The sequence below is a fragment of the Poeciliopsis prolifica genome, unplaced genomic scaffold (assembly GCF_027474105.1).
Source record: "Poeciliopsis prolifica strain line A6 unplaced genomic scaffold, Auburn_PproV2 SCAFFOLD019, whole genome shotgun sequence".
Classification (NCBI taxonomy): Eukaryota; Metazoa; Chordata; class Actinopteri; order Cyprinodontiformes; family Poeciliidae; genus Poeciliopsis; species Poeciliopsis prolifica.
Genome location: NW_026562394.1, coordinates 3,421,990 through 3,440,722, shown reverse-complemented (window position 1 = coordinate 3,440,722; position 18,733 = coordinate 3,421,990).

The following is an 18,733-nucleotide window of genomic DNA, read 5'->3' as shown; positions in this document are numbered from 1 at the left end:
ACTTAGATGTGACTCTCAGGAAAGAGAAAACCCCAGTATGTGCTGAGATCACAGCAAAAGCAAGCTTCAGGTTGGATGGCATTTTCTGCCTGTCTCTCTATATGGCACTTATTTACTGAGAGTGCAGAGGTGCTACAGAAGAAAATTGGACGCTTCCTGAGCGATGCGATGTAACAAGATTTTTATCCGGGGCTCTGTCTCTGTCTGCGGCCCCTCCTCCAGCAGAGGGGGAAGTGGGTGGTGAAGACTTTGTACTCTGCTGCCTTTTCACACACTGTGACACACATTAGTTGAGACACACTTGTTCCACCAAAATATTTTTTCCACTTGTCAGAAGCTATTATTTAACTTGTAGCGACATTCCCATTGTATAGAAGAAGCACAGAAGAAAAGGTTGACAATCAGACAGGGAAGCACCGGTCTTAATTCTTTTTGGTTGTTGATGTCAACTTTAAAAAATTTCTATTATTTCTGTTCTGGTCCTGTAAATTTCATATAATTTCCTTATGGTAAAAATTCTCTATGGGAATTTTTCGTCTGAACCCTCTAGTAAAGCCACTGGCCACTCATCAGTTGAAGTGAGAAATGAAAACCTTAATATTAATTTTCAGGATTAACTGTATTGCTACTGATATACAGGTGCCTCTACTAAAGTTATTACTTCTTATGTCATGACCATACCCGAAACTCTGTTAACCTCATAGAAACTTTGCTTTTCAACCTCTTGGTGATTTTTTTTTTTTCGTTACATAAAATAATTTTAGTACTCATTGCTTAATGCATCTTTTGCTGTATGATTTGAAGTCTGTCATACTCTATAAATTAATAAAAGACAGTTTTGGAGCTGTTATGATCTGTATATTTGTGTTCTGCAAGAACAAACTCTCTTTGTTGAGTTGGTAGAAGAGTTTGAACTCACTCACCTTTCCATCCCAGGAAAGGCATGGCGGTGGCAGCATTATCCTGTGGAAATGGTTGTCTCCATCAATGACAGATAAAGTGGGCAGAGTTGATGGCCGATGGATGGAACCAAATACAGGACAAGTGTGCAAGAAACTTAGTTGGCAAAAAGATTGGACCCATACCAAGGTTCACCTTCACCATGGCTTGCAGGTGTACTTTCAATAAACAGTGTTGCTAAAAAAAAAAAAAAAAAAAATCAATCAGAGGGACTGAATCCAGGTACAATTTTTCAGTCTTCTGTTGGGGAAAAAAAACAACCAAACCAAAAATAAAATAAATAAAAATAAAATCACAAACAGGCTGTAAGCACCTTCACCTTCTGTCCATCTTTTTTCTTAAAATCTCAACAAAATATATTAATGTTTTGTTACAAATTTACAAAATACATTTGCATGGAGCTGTATTGTGTTATATATTAAAAGTATATTTTTCCAGTAAATTCCGCTGAGCCATAAAACAGAACCGTGTCAATAATTAATTAGATTGAATACACCTGTGAAATGTATCCTCCAGTATCTGTTATCGGCAGCCATAACGTTCTCATAAAATTATATTAAAAAATAGTTCTTAACTTTAAAAATAGTTATTATCTGGCGGGCTAAAATGTGCTAAAACATCCACATTTGTCCCTCGGCTCCCAACATGACATCTACGAGCTAAGGTAGGCTAAGCTAGCTATTGTCTTTCATCTGTTGATTATGTTTTCAGTTTAATGCTGCTTTGACGTTTTTAAACACTTAGAAATATTTTCCGTACAAAGCCAAAGTGTAATTTAAACCTCAGGTCGAAGTAGACAATATTTGAAGTGCCTTTCACTTCAATGTTCCGCAAATGAAGTTAGCTAGTTAGCCGTAGACGTTGGAATTTTTAACATCTGCTGTTAACATGTTTATACTAATTTATGTTTCTAAGAATAACATTGAGAGCTTCACTAAGGTTGTTTTTCTCTATGGGAATGTTTTGTAGTATTTATTTTTAACCTTTTATTTGCTATAAAAAATGTAGTTCAGCTTGCGTGTACTGAAGGTGCATCAGTGAAAACTGCATTGGGTTTTGTCAATAACGCCAGGACAGCAGTACCAAGGTAAACCCTTCAGACTGAGTGAGAAGGAATCAAGGTTTGTAATTGCAGTCTAAGTCTAAACCTCTACCAGACTGAATTACTGTTGCGTGAGACAGATGTGCATTTTAAAAAAAGAAATGCAACCAACCTCAATGGACCAAAACCAGCCACATGTTGACTAGTCTAAAACTCCCAGTGAATGTACAGTTCAAACCAGTGAGTGCTACTTTAATCTACAATCATAAAGTGAAATGAGTTACTTCATATATATGTTTATGTTTATTTGCTTTTATTTATCCTTAGTTGATCTTCAGCTCAGATGAGATACTTTTTTATACCTTGTATGAATCATTTTTACAATGTGTTTTTCAAAATTACAATATTCATTTGATTTCACTTCAAAATATTTGTAATCAATTTTATTCTTTACCATATTTGTGTCAAATTTGCAGACTATTACAATAGGCAGTGTGTACTTCTAAGATGAAAGAAAACACTAGATGGTGCTGTGGACCAGTGACAGTAGATATCATGTTTAGCTATAAACTGGCACATCTGAATCATGAGTCAAAAGTAAAGCTTATTTATGTCTTGTGTCATAAACATTCGTTTTTAATTAATTCTTTGAGTCCGTCTGTAAAAACCTGTTTGTGCGTTTAACGCTTGTTTTAACGTTTTGATAAGACTTTGGCGCAATGTCTGGTCATTGCACCAAATATTTATTGCAATGATTGATTACTACTGATTAAAGTTTGATGTAGTTTTAAATCACATAAAATATTTATTATTCCTCCAACCTTAAGGAAGACTGATAAACAGAAAAAAATTTTTTAGACTTAGTTGTAGCACTTGGCACATAGAGAGCTTTTGTTTTTCCCCTCTATTTATTAATAATTTTGTTAATACTTCAAATATAAAGATTTCAGCATCCACATTTTTTAGCTTCAGAAAAAGTCTCAAAGTGAATATTACATTTCATTTACTACTGTTTGAAACATCTTTAAATTGTTTTGCAATCATGGTTCTTGTTTTTGCTGAGTAATAACTCACTTGCAAGTAATGAATTAAACTGGCGGCCATCAACTCTTCACCTCAATGTAATTATAAAGATTCAGCTTGTTGATGTGACGGTTTCATAAAAAGAGGTCATTCTTGACCTTTCATTGCACCAAATATGACGTAAACATTTAACATTTACATTTTCAAAGTAAGAACATAAACTGACTTAAACAACTGGAGACATACTGGAATCTGAAAATTATCCTCTGAATCCCTCTGGTCTGTTTTTAGAAGATGAAATACTAATTAGAAAAAAAAATGTAAAGACATCAAAACTGAAAACTCACTTATATTTTTATGCATAAACAAACCACATGTTTTTTGATACAATTTGTTTTGTGTTTCTAAAAATTAGATAAAGGTTAGTACATTCTTTGTTGACTTCTGATACCATTATTTTTTTATCACTACTTCTTTAAATCTTCCCTTTGTGTTGAATGTTCTTAACATTTTATTGTAGAATTAAAACTAAATGTAAACAAATATCTGGTTGGTGATACAGTCCTTAGAAAGAACATCTTAAATTGCTTGATTTTTACAGAAAAAATGGGCAAGATCCGGCTGCATCTTTTTCAGAAAGTGAAGTATCTCTGGGATTTTTTTAAACTAAATTAAGAAGTTATTTTATAAATTAGAGGTTATATAGCCGCAGTAGACTGTCAATTAAAACTGAACAGTACCAATGTTTTGTTTTAGTGTGTTTGGTCATAATATTATCCAAGAAATAATTAGAAATAAAGCTTAGTAATCCTTTCTGGCTAAAATCTGGCTTTTCCATTAGTCTTTAGTTGAGTAAAACAAAAATTAAAATTTTATATGGACAACAGCAAGTTTAGTTCAGATGGCTTAATATTAGAAGTATTACTGTGCGGAAGGTGACTCTGAGATAATATGACCCTTGTGCCTACTTTGAACATTTATTTGTCCTGTTGTTCAATTTTTTTGACTGAATTTAAAAGAAGGTTAATGTTTGTGTACAAAGTTATAGAATCTACTCATTTAGCCGGACTTTCTTTTATTAGTTTTATCACTTGGCATGATTAAACTGATTTACTGTATAAAATAATGAAATTGCACTGTATTGTATTTTTGTGATAAAAGTAAATTGGTCTGAACTGGATATTTGACTGGTTTACAAACTAGCTTGAGATTACTTGTGTTTTAATTTGGTTCTACATAAATAAACGGGATGGAAGTAAAACATTGGTATGAGTGAAATATTTTGGATTTAGTGCCAAGTATGGATAAACCCATGTGAGGAGAATAAATCAAGACGGGATGTTGATTTTTATAATCAACACTTTTAGCTGACTGTTCTGAAAAGTTTCACAAAATACATTGTCACGTTTTTGTTTTTATATTTACAGCGTTTGTAATTAAAATGTTCTCTGAGCTTCTCAATGTTAGGAGTAGCAGCTATCACGAGTTATTGACATCTCTGCCAATTGTGAACAGACTCCAGTTTGCCAATTACTACTACTCAAGCACAAAGCCAGAAACACCATCTTTTAGTTTTAAATGGATGAAACTGTACTCATAGTGATTGCTGAGGAGCTCTTCAGATTGCGTTAGGCTTTCTCTCTAAATGTAGGAGTAACTTTCAATATTGCAAAATACTTCTGCTTTGACTTACTCGAACATAAGTCAGTTGTCTAGATTTATTCATGTAAGAGCTGTCAGGGCCTGTTTGAGGCCCACATTAGCCTAAGGAGGACTTTGATTTGTGCTTTCAAAAACCTTCCTGTTGATTTTACTCTATCTTCAAATGTCATCAATATATAAGCAGTCTGAGTTTTGGTGGGAGTTTTTGCTTTTGGACAGTTATTGTTGAATTTTTTTTGTAAATTCCTTTATCACCTACACATTCATACTTGCCAAACATTTCAAGAAAACATTCAACATTTCTCATTCAATTGTAACTCTGAATTGTGTAATCTAACCTTATCGTGACAGGGAAATGAGTTTATCTTCTCGAATCCTGCAGATTACAAACTCGGATGGCGCTGTAAGAAGTTAAACTGTTCTGCAAAAGATGCACGTGACAAAAAAGTACCTTTATATTGCATTTAAAGCTGTTCAAAAATAACATTTTGAGAAAGACGAGTTTGTGAGTCCTTCTCTTTTATGTCTTTGAGCTGTTTGGGAGCGAGGGAGGAGAGGCACAGGGAGGAGGGGGAAGGTGGAGTAAGGTTGGAGTCCCACACAAGGGGAATCACTGGCAAAGGAGCCGTTTCATACAGTTCTCCTTTGAGCTCTCTGTGTGCCTCTGTAATATCTGTCAGTCTGCATGCACCTGTGTGTTTTAGCACTCACTGGTTTCTCTCACTCCTACAGGTTGTTTATCTGTGTTGTCACGTTAGTAGCCCATGCAACAGGCAGTGGAAGGGAGACAGAAATTAACCCGGTACACTTACAATAACAAAACTCAGAGCAGAGGAATTGTGTTTGGAGAGTTTTTTTTTTTCTCCCCTCCATCTTGAGACTCAACGAATCCGAGGAACAAACTTGCCTTGTTGGAGCAGAGGACTGACAACAGACAGAGTTGTGTGAAGAAAAGGGTGAGTTACTCACAAACAGCTGAAGTTACTTTGACTTGTTTGGCTTCAATCTGTATCCAGAAATATTTTGCTAGCTTGTAGATCCTTCCTTGTAGAGTGGTTAACTGTGCAGAACTGAAGTTCTAATGCAGTTTTCTTCTACGCATGTTGTTTTTATTCCTGCGTGTGTGTGTGTGTGTGTGTGTACACATGCATGTGTGTTGTGTTTTTATGAGGTGTTGCTTGATCTTTGGAGTAGACTCAGCTGTTCTGTGTCTCTCCGGGTACGTCTTGTTGTGCCATGATCATTTGTACAGACATTTCACATGTCCAGAAATAAACACACTTACTGGAACACACGTATTGCCACACACCGGAAACAAGAAGACGGTATAACGTCTTTACTTTAGATCAGACTCTGGATCAGGGCTGTTTAGTAGTTTACTTCAAATAATTTGATTTAGTCCTGAAAATATATATATATTTTCACGTTAATTTACACGTTGTTTAAATTAAATTGTCTCTGAGTTCTTAAAATTTTCGCCTCAGATGGTGTTCATTATAACAACTTGTTGCTATGTAAAGTTGTGAGTGATGATGGCGGGTGAACTTAAACGCAAGCTGAGCTTCAGTGGCTGATGTGTGATGGAGATGAAATATAGTTTAGTAAAACTAAAGAACTCATGTGGTAGATGGTCAATTATTCAGAAAACCAATAATAAACACTAGCATGGCTGGACATGATGAGAAACACAAGAAAATACCTGAATCTTACAAAGAACATCAGAAAACTTGGGTGAATACAAGCTTTGAGGGAGGTAATGAATAACCACAGGCAGGTGTGGCCGTTGGTAAAGTGAAACCTGGACCAGAAGCCCAACGGACATGATGTACATTTTTTTTTTGCAATTGTGCAGTGGTTGATTCATTCAGAGATAGTTTTGAGTATCACAACAACTTCCTTAAAAGTTGTTTTTCGTACGTAATGTCAAGCACTGTTTCCCAGCAGTGCCAGGAGCTTAATTGGATGTGTGCAAATAAGCAATTTATTAACTATTGTGTCAACAGTAAACAAAGAAGGTGTCTTTGTTTTTCATTTCTGATACTTGTTAAGCAAATGTTTGTAAGAATGTTTTTTTCTATTAAAGGAAACCCACAAAAGGCAAAAGAGTAACCAGGAAAACTAAACCAAACTTCTGATGTTACACAAATTCTGATTTTCAAGTATTTTTCACAAAAACTTTATTGGTATAAATGTGCTATCGTTTCTGTAACAGGAGCAATAGTATTGAATTAAAGAGACTCTGAAGGAATTGTGTATTTATCGCATGTACAGATTTAAGTAGATTTTCCTTAAATTTTATCAGTTTTTTTTTTTAATGAGCTAGAAAAAATTAACATGCGATTGGTTGATGTGTTTACAGTCCAAAAGTGATGAGGAGTATCTGGTTTGAGTTTTTAATATGGGAATCGGAGGGCTTGCCTGTACTTAGGGATTGAATCATTTTGACTCCCATCCAAAAACAATCTAGAAAAATGTTTCAATTATGTCTGGCTGATGCATTTAGATGCATTTAAATGCATTTAAAATAAAAATGTATATTGATATTTTACATTCATTCTTGAGTATAGAAAAATATATGAAAATTTTTCAACATATTTCTATATTATATATATTTCTTTATTATAGTTTATTGTATTTGGTCTAACTTTTACTTTAAGGAGTTTATATTTAAATATATTTGTTTTATATTTCAAAAGGAGAGTTTCATTGTATTTAATTTTTGTAACTACAGAAATTTGAGCATAAAAACATCCAAATAGTAACACAACTCTAACATAATACTTGCTGTACTTGAATATATAAATAAACTCTTTATGTGCAACATGGGTATATATGTGTTGTAAGTGAACAACAAATAAAAATTAATACAAAAATCTTTAGCTAGCAGCAGGCATTTCTAAATTAGTCTGTTGGGTTAAATAAATAAAAGTTTAACATAATCACTTATGGATGCATGTTGTATTTCAGTTAGAAATTTAATAAAGATTTTTCAGTTATTTCTTATATTTGTGTTTGAGTACATTTTAACATTGAGATGACATTTTTGCAATCAACAACTCCTGCTGTGAAGCGTTTCACATTAGCTTTTCAAAGTTTTACAGTGCACACCACCAGATAGGGCATTTCCAAAAATAGACAATACACTCTTGATGATGATAAGGCTGAATGAATCTTGAATCTGGTTTAACAAAGACCATAACACTAAGCACACCGAGAGCTTAACTTGTTCTTTTCTGTCGTGAGTTATTCCGTTTTAAAATGTACATGCTGTCCCAGGATATCCTGCAGGAAAACTGATAAAAATAGCTTTTTACTCTTATTTCTTTCTCAGGTTTCGCCCGGAGGCACTCTTCTGAGAAATACTGACATAATAGTTCTCACATTTCTGTAATCTACAAACAAATCAAATCTGCTTTAAGTTGTACCTTTGTTTGAGATTAAGAAGATTTAATGAGTTGTTTAGGAAAAGCAAAGTGAACACCAAAGTCAGTAAGTTATTGATAAATGTATAAAAAGATTGTGGTGGTTGTTGGGACAAGAACAGCATGTTTCGGTCTATGCGTGCTTCACATTCTTAGCTGCTGACCTCTATGGAAAATAACAACAGCCGGCCTTGAAGGTCACACTGCCACAGCCAGTGGCTGAGACTGATTTTTTTTTTTTTTGCTTGATGTTTGCAAACTCATTAATTTGCTCAGTATCTATGGAGCAGGTTATTTTGGGGGCTTTTTCAGAATTATTTGACTATTCATGAATCCATTCATTATAAAATCTTTATTTAATACATTTGACAGAACCTTATCTCTCTATCAAGTTTAAATTTAAATATCTTTGTTTTATATTTCAAAAGGACAGTTTCATTGTATTTAATTTTTTGTAACTACAGAAGTTTGAGTATAAAAACATCCAAATAGAAACATAACTCTAACATAATACTTGCTGTACTTGAATATATAAATAAACTCTTTATGCGCAACATGCATGAAGTTAAGTATTAGCTCCAGGTGACGGGATATGATAGAAAACCTGTTTCTTTGTTGGCATGAAAAGACAGTCTCAATGTCCCAATGGCGTGATTACACACAATTTCACTAAACGGTTTAGAGTAATCCCTAAACAAACCAGAGGGGCTTTAGAGGCAGTGAAAACTTCTGCTTGGCTCATTGTACACAAAGTAAAACATCTATTAACAAAAATAACATGTTCTTTTTAAAAAGTAACCATGGCATGAAGTGTAGTCCATATGCTAAGACTTGGCTTTCTGTATGCATTTTTAAACGTATATTTGTACAGAGAACAGCTGGTGGACCGCAAGAAGCAAAATATTCACCACAGCAAGACAGCTTACATCATCGCTGGAAATATTTCAGAGTTAATAGTTCTGATTGTTTGGAGGAACATTTGCACTTGTGGAACTTTGCAAAAGTATTTGCACCACTTGAACTTTCATGTTATCCCATAACTAAACTTCAGACAGTTTATTTGGATTTCATGTAATTTACCAAAATTGTGAAGTGTAAAAAAAATAAAGAGCTATTTTTATTACGAATACTAATTAAAAAAACGTTAATTTGTTTTTGGTTTGTCTAACATCCTGGCACAAGTAAACTGAAAGTTTTCCCATTTTTTTTTGCAAATCAAATTAAGCAGATAATTGCATTAGACAATAGAGCATAACTAAACAGTTTAGGTACATTTAGAGTCATAGACGCTGCAAAATGTAGATTTGGACTGTAAATGGGCTGCTCACGTGGAAATGCTTTAATCTTAACCTGTGGTTCTTTTTATAGCAAGTTCCACATTTTTAAATACCAAGATTTATGCGTAACTTTCACTTTTTCACTTTGTTCTAACTAAAAACAAAAGTAATGACAATGTATTTTTCCACTAGCATCATGTTCACAAATTAGGTCTAATTATGCATTTTATTGTTTGTAGGTAGGAAACTGCAAGTGTAAACTTTGTGATTTTTCTAAACACTCCCTAACCGCCGAATTTAACATGGAGGTTTTGAGTATAAACTGTGATATGTGTAAAAAAAGTCCCATTTATTTGCACTTTTAATCATTTCTACCTCATCAAACTTTTCAAGGGTTCTTCTGTCAGCAATCTCTTAGTGAACATGTTGCTTTAATTATTGAAAGTACAAAATCACAGAAATGTAGATATTCGTAATAATTATCATAGTCCCTGAGCAGTCATTTAGAAAATCCCTCTGGGTTTTGAACTTGGTATATATTTAAATTTGGTTTCTTGTCATTCTCAGATATTTAGTAGAGTTAAAAAATTTTTCAGAGTGCCACTAGTCTCAGCCCCAGGACTACCAGTGGTTCTTGTACCACATTTTGAGAACTCTGGATTTAAAGTATCCATTGTAGCTTCGGCTGCATCTCCAGGATTGTTATCCTGCTGTCCACCTTGTGTAGTCTTCAAGAGACCAACAGGTGCAAAATTGACTTTAAAATCTCTGAAAATAGACACTCATAGAAATATTTACTGAGGATGTGGAAAATATCTGTACCAACATCGGTATCAGACGTTGTTAGTTATTTTTTAAAGTATCCGTATCAGTCCGACAAGGAAAACACGTTTGATATGTACAGCTGATGTCATTTCCTTGTTTGTTTGTGTGTTTCAGTGATGCAGCACAGGATTATGGGGCATTGGAACTGGAGCAGAGAAGCGGTGCTGCATGGTGTTGAAAGTGGAAGAAAATTTTCATGTTGGTGCATCCCTAACAATTTCCGCTCTGTAGTCCAAAATTAAGAACACAAAAATGTGTATACATTAGTCTTTAGGTTTTGTCTTTATCCTCTTCAGTCACTTTAATAGATAAACTCTCACTTTAAGCCATATTTTTTATAGTTTTTGTGTCTAGGTAGCCTACCTTTTCCGATGATGTAGACAATGCACTTTGTTGGAACCACGACAGTATGAAGGAAATTTATTTTGCCGTTTGTCCGTAAAGATACACTTATGCTTTGTAAACATCAGCTTTAACACAGTCCTACTGTCAATTCGTCAGTGAAGGGATGAGAACCATCCACTTGACAGGGTTAAAGAAAAATTGGCATATTTCATACATTGCACCTGTCAATTTAAGTATGTATTTTGGGATCATGTATTTTGGTCCCACGATAAAAATCAGACGTTTCCATCCGTCAATGAAATCCTGTCGATGTGAAAAGTGGATATGTCCGGTGAGGAAAGAGGACGTTTGGTCACCTTATCTTATCTGACCAGAGCATCTTCTCCATATGTTTATTGGGTTTCTCACCTGGCTTGTGGCTTCCTCTGGTTTTCTTTCAACATAAACTTTCTACGTAAATTTTATAAAAGCAGCACAGAAACACAACAGTTTCTGTTGTGTGTGAACAATAGATATCCTATCTAGCTGACCTGGATCTCATGGGTATTTTAGTGCTTCTCTCATTCTTGTCCAGCCTGTTAGCTTAGGTGGACAACCATGTCTTAGTAGATCTGCTTTTGTGATATATATATATATATATATATATATATATATATATATATATATATATATATATATATATATATATATAGTTTATTTTCAGATGATGACTTCAACTTGGACAGTTTTTATGAGATGTTAGCTTATATTGGTTTGCTTTGTATAGCTGCATAAAACTATCTTAAAACTCCCAAATATTCCTTCACAAACAGGATATTTGGAATAGTAGTTGCTTTATATTTCGGAGTGCTGCAGTTCTGAACCAGAATTTGTGGTTACCTATAGATTTATCTACTAATAAATGAGTAAGAGTAGTACTTTTTCAGGCGGATGCAGTTTATTTTTTTTCAAAGTTGGCAGAAATTACTCGTTTTAACTTGTTTTCCTTTTTACTCTTAGGACAGCTCCTCGTAAAAGGAACAACTCTAATAAACTAATTCCTGGTACGCCTGCCAAACCGCATGCTTGCCGTCGGCTATAAAATATGAGCCTCTGCTTCCCCTTTTCACTGCTGACATTGCCCTTTTGACCTCTTCTCATACGTTTTTTTTTCCTTTCCATTGTCTTCTGCTTTTAAAAAAAATCTTTTGTCTGTTATTGTTAGACTTATTTTGGCATTTGTCAAGTTTTTGTTTTGTAATTCTCAGTCAATTATTAGTTAGTGGTAGTCATAGGTGAAGTAGTTGGAAAAGTGTAACGCTTTAGCATGTTTAAAACTGCTTTTAAAGGTGAAAGCATCATTAGTTTTTATCTAGTGAAAAGAAAGCGATCTATCTCAGCAGATATAGAGTTTTCTTTGGCCTTGCTGATAGTGTAAAACTAGGATAGCCTATTTTTTTGGTATGTTATTCAGCTATTTTGGACTGAATATTTTTCTAACAAAGGTTTTTTTTATAGTTTGACAGTTTCTTGACATAAACAACATGTATATATCAGGTAAAAATAGAGTTGGATGATATGGCTGAAAAACACATTTTGATACAAATCAGTCAACATATTATTATTGATTGTTTTTTTTTTAAATATCTGAAATACTGCCAAACTGGTGACATAAGCTTTTGTTCTTCATCCACAATTTCTTCTTAATCTGCACTGGGTTTCTCTGTACTGTTTGTTTTTACTGAGTTATGGGGCACAGTGTCGAGGTGGCCAGGTGTATTGTGGGTATTCTGTGGGCGCTTGACATTTCACAATGGAGCGTTCCAATTGCCTACATTTCTCGTGACAAATTTATTCATTTTCCACAATCTGACTAGATACCAGGAGGTCTGATGAATGAGATGGCCCAGCTCTGTTTCTTCTCCATGATGCCAATCATTTTACAGCTGTCAGTGCTGCATATGGCAGTGACTCCTTGCTGCTGGTTGTACTGATTCCCAGTACATCCACAGTGCAACACCACAATGTGTTGCAATACCAACATTGTGAGCTTGGTGTTGCATTCTGCATCACCAAATCCACATACGTACAAGTTTACCTATTTTGGGGTGAGTAGTGGACATCCACATGGTGACCGCCTGCAGTACGCAGGGTTCTCTGAAGAGTGAAGTATGCCCAAATGTGTGGGGGGGAACACGAAACTGCTACTGTGCTTGTTACTCAGCAGGTTGTTTCTAGAGTGAGTTACTTGATCCCATCAACCTTGCTTAGCCGGCTGTGAGAGGTTGAGCAGCTACAGTGTTTCTTCTGCTGACATCCCCCAGAATGCTGTGCGGTTCTGGTTATGAGTTCGTTAAACTCATAACTTTGATAGCTATTATTATTGGGTATAAATGAGCAGGAAAAGGCGTTATCGTCTTTCTCCTTGTGGCCCTCTAAAGAACTGTTGGAGAGACATTTCTGATGGGTCCAGGTTTACCGTGGATGCTTTGACTAATCCAATGAGCTCATGGAGCCTGGTCGTTCTCTGACCATCCTCTGGGGTTTGCCTGAACCTGTTTGATTGACAGAAAGCTTTATTGTCACCCATTCCCCATTTTTACAGATGTGCGGCATGATTTATAGGTTGAAGTAAGCTCAGACAAGGTGAGTGCTGATATTTAAAAAAAAGGCAATTGCTCGCCCATGTTGTCTACTTGCGATATTAGCTTCTGCACACACATTATTTCCCTGTTATGCATACAAAGAAGGAGAAAAATAAAGTCAGCTCGTTTTCTAAAGATTACATGCATTATCTTGATCAATTTACCTATGCTTATTTCATTTTAATGGGAAAAAGACTGTGCCTAGTGTACAAACTTCCTGTTTGTGGAACCTCACTGTGTCTTTGCTGTTAACCTGCTGGCTGCTTCTAAGAAATCTGGCTCTTGACCAGAGAACAGACCCAAAATAAACAACATACTGTGAGGGGATTAAGGGTATTGGAGAGCTTCTAGAATTACAGTCCTCAGAACATATCCAGATGTTGCTTTCCTGTTTCTGCTCAGGTAACACGCACGACAGAGTTGTGGTTTGAGTCCAGAGTAATGAAAGCAGTTCATGTTGAGCATCCCCTTTCATATATTTATACTACAACTTTAGCCAGAAGGATTAGCATGCTAGAAAAGCAGAACTCTGTGCAACATTCCAAAGGCTCTTTGCCACCAATTGATTATATAATTTACAACAGGACATAGATGAAAAAACAAACTTGAATTTAAATATTGAGGTGGAGAAAGAAGTTAAAAACATAGCATTTGACCAGTTGAGGTGTAAAGGAAAGAAAGAACGTTGTAGTAAAAAAAAAAGGATGCCTTTTGACACTAGACATCTCTCTTGTGGTTTGATGATAGATGTACATTAGGCCCATATTGAGATCTATGCCAATAAGAAAAAATGAAGAGCTGGACCCCTCCTCTGATTGGCTGTGGTCCAGTTGCTCATGTGTGCTGTAGTGAAATAGAGATAAGTAAGTTATGCTTTGGACCCTCTATCTGATTACACAATTCATATGGTTGGAGCATCAAAAGAGAGGAAGTTTTGATAATTCCTCTCAGCTTAATTGCTCTTAATTATCCAGAATCACACGTCTTTCATATACTTGCTCCTGTTTATCTCACTTCACAGGTTTTGACATGGGGATTGAGTTGGGAGTTGGGTGAACAATTAGTCAATTTGGGGACAGGTTTTGGATTATTAACTCGCTAAAAAAAATAAAAATAAAATAGCCCATTTTCAGTATATTGATAGAGCCATCAGTTTATTGTTTCCATTGTCTAGATCGGCAAGTTTTTATTTAGTTTCCCAAATTTAGCATTTTAAATCAGTGGTTTTCAAAGTGGGGATTGTGGCCCTCTTAGGGAAAATGAGGGGGGAATAAAGAAACTTGATTCTAATAAACCTTTTAATTATAATTTTTTTTATCATAAAATCTAATCTGTTATTTAGTTATTATTCTAAAATATAAATTAGAATCAATTATTGAAATGTTATTTGGCATGCTTATCTTTCTGATTAATAAATCCATCAAGCTGCTTTGCTCCTCATGCATAACAAGCATGAATGGATGCACTTTTTACATGAAAAAGAGCCGCCTGTTGAGGACATTCCTGCAAAAAAAAAAAAGAACTCATAACCAACCAAAACGCATCAACCAGCATTTCTGCTAAATGAATGTAATAGTGAATAGTAAATGAAATAATGAAATTGCTTTTATTTCCCAAAAGAAAATATTTAATCCTATGAACTGTTTGTTCCTACGACAGTTCATAAGATTAAATGTTTTGCTGGATTGTGAGTTTGTGCAGGGGGTCCCAGCCCAGAAGCTGATTCTGTTTGTGGGCCCTGTTTTCATAGAGTTCATGTTGCCAGGTATTTTTGCGAGGTCTCTGTGACCTCTTATAAGAGAAAAACCCCACAGGTTTCCTACCAATTTTATCAGTGGATATGAAGTTCTCTTTCACACATTCGGCATGAAAAGGTCAGTTTTATTCTCGTCTGATAACAGTAAAGAGTTCAGGTTAAAGTTTCAGTGAACTTAGGATTGTGTTTTCACAACTTTACATTTTTGAACTGATTAATAGGAATGACTGTTACATTTAGTTTTGGTGTTAAGACTTTGATCAGGACTTTACAGTAAAGTCCCTTATCCGAGAGAAAAAAAACTTAAACTCTAGCATTCTTTGTGATATTTATGATGCAAAATTTTTTTGATAAATAAAACATGAATGTTCAATGCAAGTGTTCAAATTTGTCTTGTGGGATTCTCGCGTTCTCAAGATTTAGACAAACAACTAAAACTCTAGTTTTGTAATGATTGAGTGTTTTCTAGAGTTTGTTTTATCTGAAATACAGTCGGTGTGAAGTTTTGTCTTGGCTGTATGCAGCCATTTGTCACCAGCATATCTTTGAAAAATAATGTCATGAAAATTACCAACACCACTCAGCGTTTGTAAATGTTATGGCTGGGCAGCAATGCCTGCATTTACCTGTGTTAGTGTTACTAGATTTATGTAAACGGATCTGAATACTAACCGACAATCCTGCATGTGAGCTCTTCCTTCTACTTGAATAAAGGAGTGAGTGTGAATGCACATAGCTGTTTATCTTGTGTGTCTTTGGTCCTCTTTCATCAATAAAGCACTTTCAAGTAGTGCTTTCTTTTTTAGGTGTGATTCTTTTAAGATGTGAGGCAGCATGTGGTGGTTTGAAGTTAACTCACTGCTATTACATTTCTGAGCCATAAACAGAAAGATTCATAGAGCTGAGTTGGTATTTTGTGATAAACTCAAAAGTTTAAATTGTATTTAGAATATAAGCTGCAATATTTATAAATACTTGAAGTGGTTCACCAAAGAAACATTTAAATTAACCAGAAGTGTTTATGTCTAGGTTTTTATTGCACTGATATTTTATCTTCTTGATGTTTTGCTCTTTGTGAAGTAACTCTTTGATTCTAACAAGCTATTAGCTGACTAATTAGATGAGCTGTTGGCAAACCCAGCTAATCTGCAGCCTCCTGATTGCCAAATTTGATGCTCCTGCCTCCTAATGTCCTTATACACAGCTTTAGAATAATAACAGTAACCCATAGCACTTCTTTAGTTTGGCCAACATAACTTTTTTAAACAGCCAACCTGTTGTCTTAAAAACAGGAGAAAACTGAGGCATTTACCAAGAGCGCGCAGAAACAGACAACAATGGGCGCTCTGCTTATACAGACAAAGCCTGCTTCCTCTGAAACCTTTTCTGGTATATTCTTAGAGGGACTGTAAATTGTAGCAATGATATGAAAGACAGTTTGTGTTAGTAAACAACTTTTTTAGAATCATTCTTTACCTTATTTCACCTGTTGCACGCTAATCTGTAGGTGTTTGTGCATATCAAGATCAGAGGAGAACTGTAAATGAGTGACCATGAAATTACATGATTTTGATATTTGTGTAATTTTGCTTGTGAACGATGCAGGGATGCTCCCAGTATACCCAGTCATGCCACTCACCTGTTTCCAGGTGACCTGTTCACCTGTGAAATGTTCCAGACAAGTGTTATTGGAGCATTCAGGATTGTTTTCAGTCAGTTCTTGACCCGACTGAAACTTTTTGGAACATGTTGCAGGCATCGATTTAAAAATGAGTTAACATACGCAAAATATAATCATGATTTGATCTTTTTTTTTTTTTTTGTTTCTTGGTGTTTCTTTTAAGAGCTGAGCTGATTTATAATAAATAGTTTACTGCAGTATGAAAGTTGAAATTAAATGATGAACTTTTAAAAAGAATTTTGAGTGCAACTTTTTGATGTCCTTACATCAAAATTTTCAGAAGGTCAATATATCTGGTTTATGCTAAAAATATAATTTAATAAACCTGTCCAGTTAGTTTGGATTTATGTTCATATTGTGATTTATTTGGTTTCCTCTGTTTTATTCTCTGGAAATCTATGCCACTGAATTGTTTCTCTATAGTTCTTTCATTTCTCTATACATCTTCACGTTACTTTTTGTACATGTATTTTTTTCGCTTCATGACCTTTGGTCTTTCTATGTACATGTAAACATGCACAGATTGTTCCTAAAGAGCAGTGAATGCAACACAGACGGGACGAGCTGTTCGTGTGTTTCACAGAGCTTTGCTTTAAGGGCGAGCCTTGCTACTTGGTTAAACAAAAGGGCCTCCATGTCGGTCCTCTAGATAAACATACTTTCCCTGAGAAAACACGGACACAGTTACACTTTAACCTGCTTGAGGAGGCCTCAACCACATCCTCCTGGACAGTTTAGTTCAGACTGGGCTTTAGTTCAGACCCACAGTGGGAATCATGCGCTGCACGTGAAACCATGCTGGCCTATCAAACAATGGAGCCTTTGACAGCCATGCCCTCCCTCCTCGGTCCACAGTACAGTCAGAGCACTGTCTCTCGAGGGCTTGGATGTCACTCCCCATCTCTGTTGTGCTCCCCCGGAGCTGACCAGCTGGCTTGTAGGGTCCAGGAAAGCATCAGCACAGAAGAGCTACAGTCAACGTTCAGCACCGACTAGTTGAACTCGGCCCAAATATTCCCACCATAAATATTTTGTGATTTCAGATGATCAATACTACAAAATACTCATAAAATAAAAATTAAGCTCAGTGTAATATCACCAGTTTTAGATTAAGGAAATAACTTGGATATGGTGTAGGTAACAAAATCCCTTCCACATTCTCAAACTTCCACCACTTTTTTGTTATTGTAGTGCATCATTATGAAATGGAAGGAAAACGATGTCCTTAAATATAAAAATAAACTTCAAGACTTTGGTTATGTCCAGTTCTGCCTCTTTCTTTTACTAGTAGTTCTTTTTCAGTCAAATTGAAAACAAGTGACGCCTACCAATTTGAAAAGGAGAAGACAGGATTAAAAAAGGGGCGGGTTAATTTAGTTTGTTTGTTTGGATCCCCATTAGCCACCGCTGTGTCAATGGCATGTTGACAACACGCCAAAAAGAAAAGAGAATGAGATAGGTGTGGCTGACAAATTTAAGGAGAAAAAGAAAAGATTTAGTGCAAGATGCAGCCAAATTTGTTAAAGTAACCAATGTTTTCTGTGGTCTAAAGGCCAAGGTCAGTGACGACACGAGACCAAGCAACACGACTACAGCAGGTCAGCAAGCACTTCCTACATGACTCTTATCATCCCACCCCAGACTTACTGTGTGTTTTTGGATGTGTTCAGGGCACACAGATTAGTAAAGGAAGCCCTTCAGCAATGTTACACCGTTGGTGCATAAATCATTAATCTACTTACTCAATTAAATTGATTCATAGTCTAACCAGAAAAAGTACATATTTCTTTATAGCAAAAGAAAACATTGCCTTCAAAGTTAAAAAGATAATATCTGAATATACAGACTATTCTTCAAGTAGTATTTTGTTTTTTTCATCCATTTGTATTTTTCAACCAGAAAAATACAATTAAGGTAATCAAGTCCTTTTATGCTTTTTGTACTGTATTTGCGCTACGCATTGTTCTGCAAAAGTGCTACAAACTTTGTCATTGTTACTGTTAAGGACAAGGACAGTGTCAGCTGTGGTTGAGAAGTTGTAAAAAGGGGTCAGGATAGTTGGAGAAGGAGGAAAAGAGGAGAAGGTGGAAAAGAGGAGAAGGTGGAAAAGAGGAGA